This window comes from Gopherus flavomarginatus, chromosome 11 (assembly GCF_025201925.1).
Source record: "Gopherus flavomarginatus isolate rGopFla2 chromosome 11, rGopFla2.mat.asm, whole genome shotgun sequence".
In the NCBI taxonomy this organism is placed as follows: Eukaryota; Metazoa; Chordata; order Testudines; family Testudinidae; genus Gopherus; species Gopherus flavomarginatus.
Genome location: NC_066627.1, coordinates 13,131,027 through 13,138,516, shown reverse-complemented (window position 1 = coordinate 13,138,516; position 7,490 = coordinate 13,131,027).

Here is a 7,490-nt window from a genome sequence, read left to right as displayed (position 1 = left end):
CAAGTGGCATCAGCTAAACACTTATACTAGAACAAGCACATCTCCACCGGGAAGTAAACTGGCATAACTATACTGGTTTTAATGCACAACTTAGCTTAGGGCGTTCTAACTTTCCTATGGAGACAACCTTTAAATATATGTGGATGCAAATATCAAATAAACCATTGATTTATCTCTGAAACAGGTGGAAATAAATGACTTGGACATTTTCAGATTTGTTCCCCCTCACAAAAACACACTTTTTTTTGGGCCAGCATGTGTTTTGCCCCCCACAACCTGCACGGGTGCCACCCCTTGTTCTGCCCCCATGCCCTTCACAGGACACGTTCTCCTACTTGTGTCCTGTGGGGAAGGGGTACAGGATGGGGAAGAGAAGGGGGCAGGGGAAGCAGGGGTGGGGGAAGTGGGGGTTGGGGGAAAGAGACAGTGTGGATGAAGGGGATGGGATGGGGAGGACATGGGGCAGTGGGAAGGGAGCATGGGATGGGGAAGAGAAGGGGATTGGGGAAGCGGTGGCAGGGGGGAAGGAAAGGGGTGGGATGGGGAGGAGATGGAACAGTGGGGAAGGGACATGGGATGGGGAATAGATGGGGATGAACGAAGTGGGGACAGGAGGGAAGCTGGAGCCCAGCATGCGGCATCCCCTTGGCAGATGCTGGGGCTCCTCTGTTAAGCAGGACCAGCCAACCCTCACCCTGACAAGCCCCACCTCCCCTGCATCTGTACCACCTTGTTGAGCCCCCCAGATACCCTCCCCACTGAGACCCAACCACCTGCACCTGGACCCCCACCCAAATGAACCCCACCTCCCCTGAACCTAGACCCTCCGGCCCCCCCGGTGAGCCCCTAACACCTTCACTTGGATCCCCTCCGGAATCCCATTGCCCCTGCACCTGGAACCCCACAACGAGCTTCTGTGCATCCAGATCTCCCACTGAGCCACCCGCACTCATATTGCCCCACAGAGAACTCTCTTACCCTCACCTGGATCCCCCCACACTATGTTCCTCTACACTGGGATCCTGCTGCTGGGCTGAGCCTGCTCACCCACACCTCGTGCACCTGGCACAGGAGACAGGGCCCCAAGGTGTTTCTGGGGCAAGCCTGGCCCTTACACCATGTCAGGGTCAGGTTCAGCCTTACTGCCGAGTCCCTGTCCAGGGGTGGGGTGGGGGGAGGCTGCAGGGTGATCTCCCACCTCCATGCAGCCAGTGTCCTGTGCTCCCCACTGTCATGTTGCAGCTTCCACTTTTATTTATTGACAAATAAAAATTTGCAGAATTTTAAAATATTATTCATAGAATTTTTATTTTTTTGGTGCAGAATCCTCTCAGCAATATGGGGTGCTGTGCAGCTGTGATGGTGGGACTGTGAGGAGGGTGGTGGGACGTGGGGAGGTTTATGGGTGGGGGGTGCTGGGCAAGGGGTGTGGTGGGCAGGGTGCTGTGCAGCTATGATGGTGGGACTGTGAGGAGGGTGGTGGGATGTGGGGAGGTGAGCAGTGTGGTGTGCAGGGTGCTGTGCAGCTGTGATGGTAGGACTGTGAGGAAGGTGGTGGGATGTGGGGAGCTCTATTGGGGGGCTGCGCGAGTGGTGTGGTGGGCAGCGTACTGTGCAGTTGCAGTGGGATGCCAGTGGGAGAGGTCTCTGGGAGGGGTGGGGGTTGCGCATAGAGATTCGTGGTGGAGGTCTCTGGGTGAGGGGGTGCTGGGCATAGGGGTGAGGCACTGGGCAGGGGGGCGGTGTGGTGTGGGCCCGCCCTCAAGGGAAGGGACATGCTGGCAGCAAAGGGCTGAGCAGGCCAGTGTGTGTCTGGCAGCTGCAGGTTTGTAAACAGAGGCCTCCTGCTGGGCAGCGTGGAGAGGGGCTGCTCCTGTCACACTGTGCCTCATTGCCCCCAGCCCACCCTTCACTCTGGAGACTGACCATCCCGCCCTCGCACCTTTCCCCATGGGGGCCCACAAATATGTTTGGCACCAAGCCCACAAAAATGTTAATCCGGCGTTGGCCCCAACACGTAAACGAATCAGCCCGATTGGATACAATCCCATTTCCCTAGGTTCTGCCCCCAATTGCACCCTGTACACCATCCGATCTGGGTGAGTCTCAGGGCATGAGCCGGCTGATGGATTCCGCTGCAGTGGAGCAGCCGTAAATGAGTTCTCCCAGCCACGCTTTGCAGTGTCTCAGTTCAGTCACATTGGGAGCAGTGCTGATACATCCAGGGGAGAGCAGAGAAGCAAGGGAGAGCCGGAAATGCACAAGCAACTCCTGTGCCTGGTGAGACAGATGAGGCTGCTCTTTCTGAATCAGTGTGAATTTCCCATCAACTCAGAATGCCTCCCAAGCAGCACTGCGGTCCCCCAACCTCACTGATTGGGGGGATGGGTGGGTGGATGGGGACATGGGTGAATTGACATCTCCTTTGGTAAACAAGATTTTCTGCAGGAAAAGACACGGATCCTGAAATCCAGATGCAGGGGAAATGCCCACTGGTCCTGCTTGGTGATGGGAATTTTAGCAGATGGAAACTGAGCAACAAGTGAGTCAGGGCCTCAGGGTTTGCAGCAAGGGTGGTAACATTTACCTTCGATCCTGAGCGTGAAGCAGCGATCTCTCTGCTGAAGGTGACTGGGTCTGGGGAGCAAGATCTAACCCGTCCTCTTAGTCTCTGTGCACTCTCACTCACTCTGCCGGATGTCTCCAGGCTCCCAGTGGAGCTTGATTCTGTGCAGAGAAATGCCTCCAGCTCTGAGTTCTTGTAGGGTTAATAAGAGAAAGCAGCCTCCCCCCAAGTCTTTCTGCTTCAGAGCTCTCCCTGGAGAGTTAATTGCAGGGATTTGGGGAGTTAATTATACACGTCCTGTTAAATCAGTGTAAACATCAGGGATGAAGTCACTGGCATGCTACTTTCCAGGGGAATTTCTTTTTGGCACTGGTGTGTATGGGAGAACGAGGAATAAGTAACCAGCCCATTGGTAACCACACTTAGCCCTAGCAGTAGTGAAACTATGCCCATGGGCTGCAAAGGACTCCATAGTGAAAGAGAATTATCTGCATCCTCCTCTGACATTGAGGGAAACTGAGGCACAGAGAGTGGCTGCCTTAAGTTGCAGAACAGGTCAGTGACAGCCAGGAATAAAAGCCAAGTAGCTTTCAGATTGCCTCACTCCTTATTCAGGACCCTAGCCACTGGGCTACGCTGCCCTATGGGTGCCTGCAGGCAGTTCATGGGATGAGAAATTTAGAGACTAATAAGTGTTTCTAGAAACATAGATAGATAGATAGATAGGGTTTGACCCATAATTAACAATAAGTATGATCTTGTGGTTAACAGACCAAAATTAGACTAGAAAAAAATGGTTTCCATTCCAGCTGTCACAGACTCCCGGTATGACCATGGGCAGGTACTTTGTGGTGAGATGGAGGGCGGCAAAACTCATTAACCATTTGGACGTCTAAGTGACCATATTTTTCACAGTGCTCATCAGTAGCTACCCATGGAAATTCAATGGGATGTAGGTGCCTAATTCCCTTAGACTTTGAAAATCACAGCCACAGGGCTGAATCCTGCTCCTCTTGATCTGACCACTGTAAATCAGGAGCCACTCCACTGAGGTCACTGAGCCTGATTCTGTTCTCACTTACACCGGTTCTGACCTGGAGTAACACCACTGAACCCCATGCTGCTCCATCAGCTTCAAACAGGTTTAAGTGAGAATCAGGTTTAATAGCAAAACATCCATTGACTAGATAATACTCAGTCCTGCCATGAGTACAGGGGACCAGACTAGATGATTTCTCAAGGTCCCTTCCAGTCCTATGATTCTATGATTCTGTGGGAGCAGAAGAATAAGGGAGCTTTGTAGCCAATCAGAACTCAATGTCCTAGGTCTCTCCTTCTCAAGGTATTCTCCTTGATTCACCAGTGTCACCTGCCCCGGTGTTCAGCCCATGTACAAAAACTTGTGCTAGTGTTGCCAGACACACAGACAGATGTGACCCATTGACAAGACTAGAGCTACAGCTTTGTATGTTTTATTCCCAATAGACAGTCTTTTTTTCCCAGAAAATTTCAATAAAACCAGGATCGCTGGAGTGGGAATGGAAATGTTTGGGGTTACTGGGGGCTGGGTAGGGGTATCAGCAGTAATTGGGAATGTGTGGGGGCTAGGTGGGGCTAAATGGGGCTATTGGGTTTGATGATATTTGGGGCTACTGAGGGATTGGTGGGGCATTGTGTTTGATGGGAATATTTTGGGGTTGCTGGGGGCTGGATGGGTATCTGTGGTTAGCTAGGGATATTTGGGTGTTACTGGGGATAGGGAGCTATTGGGTTCAATGGGGATGTTTGGGAGCTACTGGGAGTTGGTTGGGGATATTGAGTTTAACGGGGCTATTTGAGAGTTACTGGGGGCTGGATGTGGTATCCATGATAAGCTGGAGACATTTGGGGGTTACTGGGGGTTGGGTGGGGGTATTGAGTTTGATGGGGATATTTGGGGGATATTGGGGGCTGGGTGGGGATATTGGGTTCAATGGGGCTATTTGGGGATTAGTAGGGGGCTGTGTAGGGGTATTAAGCTTTGGGGGGATATTTAGGGGTTACTGGGGTCTGGGTGGGTGTATTGGGTTTGATGGGGATATTTGGGGGTTCCTGTGTGCTGCATAGGGGTATTGGGTTAGCTGTGGATTTGGGAGATAAGTAGGGGCTGTACAGGATTGTCTGAGGTTAGCTGGAATTTGGGGGTAACTGAGTGTTGGGTGAGGGTGTCAGGGGAAAGCTGGGGGATAGGGAGGTTGTGTAAAGTATTTGTTTTAGCAGTTTCAGTTCCCTTTCAATGTCATTGACTCTCCTATTGTTCTTGTGTTAGGAGACAGGGAGAAGACAAGCTCCCAAGCTACATTTCCAACACCTTCCATTATTTTCCTAAGTTCATTACTGAATGGCATTTGGAATGAGATCAAATGTTGGTGCATGTTGGGTGTCTAACTTAAGTAGGCTCCTTATGAAATCCAAGACAAGATAGTGATCTATCTGTATACACACCCCTCTATTTCCCTCTCTGACCATCCATCTGGCCATGTTAGGTACTTACATGTTCCTCATCAATTTATTAGATGAGGGTGAGATGCTAATAACCTACTCACATTGAGTAGCACCTACCTCCATCTGGGCTCACATTGATTTCAAAGGGATAATTCCGGGAGTGCAGTTTTACTCAGAGTTAATAATTTACTAGGTGTCTAGGGAAATTATCTTCAGGTGGTTAAACATTTGGAGGCTGTTATCTATTGTTGTACTCTGAGTTAGCTGTGGAGCAAGTGATGTATTGGGGAAGAGGAATTATGTTTCATATTGAGATGGCAACCTGAAATACAACATGGCTCCAAGGTGGGGAATTGGAGGTGACATCTGTGTCAGGACAGACATTCAGCATGATGGACAAAATCTGTTAACATCTATCTCAGCTCAAATGGATTTGGCTTGTTGTACATCCATGTGTGCCAATGTTGATATCCTCATCCTAAAATCTGGATGACAATGTGCCTCAGTTTCCCTCCACTCATAGATAGTTGGGTGGACACAGTATCTGTATTCTGAAGCCTTTAGTCATTTTTTGTTGTTCTTCTCTGGACTTTCTCCAATTTCTCCAAATCTTTCCTGAAATGTGGTGCCCAGAACTGGACACAATACTCCAGTTGAGGCAGTATCATTGTGGAGAAGAGCAGAAGAATTACTTCTTGTGTCTTGCTGACAACACTCCAGCTAATACATCCCAGAATGATGTTTCATTTTTTGCAATAGTGTTACACTGTTGACTCATATTTAGCTTGTCGTCCACTGTGACCCCCAGATCCCTTTTCGCAGTACTCCTTCCTAGGAGGCCATTTTCCATTTTGTGTGTGTGCAACTGATCATTCCTTCCTTGTCCTTATTGAATTTCCTCCTATTTACTTCAGATCATTTCTCTGTTTTATCCAGATCATTTGGAATTTTAATCCTGTTCTCCAAAGCACTTGTAACCCCTCCCAGCTTGGTATTGTCCTCAAACTTTATAAGTGTACTGTCTAGACCATTATCTAAATCACTGATGAAGCTATTTAACAGAATTGGACCCAGGACCAGTCCCTCTCGGACCGCACTTGATATGCTTTTCCATCTTGACTGTGAACCACTGATGACTCTAGGGATGATTTTTCAATCGGTTACGCACCCACCTTATAGCAGTTCTGTCTAAGTCAGGGTGTCTCAAACAGGGGTCACCGCTTGTGTAGGGAAAGCCCCTGGTGGGCCCGGCCAGTGTGTTTACCTGCCCCATCCACAGGTCCAGTCGATCGCGGCTCCCACTGGCCACAGTTTGCTGCTCTGGGCCAATGGGAGCTGCTGGAAGCGGCGATCAGTAAGTGCCTCAGCCCGCGCCACTTCCAGCAGTTCCTATTGGCCAGGAGCAGGGATCCGCGGCCAGTGGGAGCTGCGATCGTCCGGACCTGCGGATGGGGCAGGTTAACACACTGGTCTGGCCCACCAGGGGCTTTCCCTACACAAGCAACCACCCCTGTTTGAGAATTCCTGATCTAAGTTGTATTTCCCTAGTTTGTTAATGAGAAGGTCATGCAAGACTGTATCAAAAGCCTTACTAAAGTCAAGATGCACCACATGTACAACTTCCCACAGTCCAGAAGGCTTGTTATGCTATTAAACAAAGCTATTAGGTTGGAGTTGATAAAATTTGTTCTTGACAAATCCATGTTGACTTTTACTCATCACCTTATTATTGTCTAAATGTTTTCTTGCTTATTTACTCCTTTATCTCTCTGAGTATTGGCATTAAACAGACTGGTCTGTATTTCCCTGGGTTTTCCTTATTTCCCTTTTTATAGATGGGCACTATATCTGCCCTTTTCCACTCCTTTCGAATCTTTCCTATGTTGAATAACTTTTCAAAGGTAATTGCTAATGGGTGAGATGTGTGCTCAGTCAGCTTGAGTATTCTAGGATATATTTCATCATGCCCTGGCAACTTGAAGACATCTAACTTATCTAAGTAATTTTTATTATTTTTTCCCAATGCCCTAGATGTTTTCACTGTTTTGACAAACAACATGGTGTTAATTCTCCCATAAATTTAAAAGTGATCATTATGGCTGCCTCCAGGGAGATCTGAGCAGCAGCAAGAGCCAGCCTGAGGCTGCTTTTCCCTATAAACCATGTAAAAATAGAGCAGGCATATGAATCAGCCCAGAGCAGCCCATCCTGTCTCTGCAGAGTGAATGAGATTGTCCGAGATAGCAGATTTCAGAGTAGCAGCCGTGTTCGTCTGTATCCGCAAAAAGAACAGGAGTACTTGTGGCACCTTAGAGACTAACACATTCATCTGAGCATAAGCTTTTTTGGGCTACAGCCCACACGATGATGGAAATCAGATCTCATTCTCTACTCCCAGTATCTATCAATGGAGAGATCGCTGCTTTGTGTTGAAGATTAA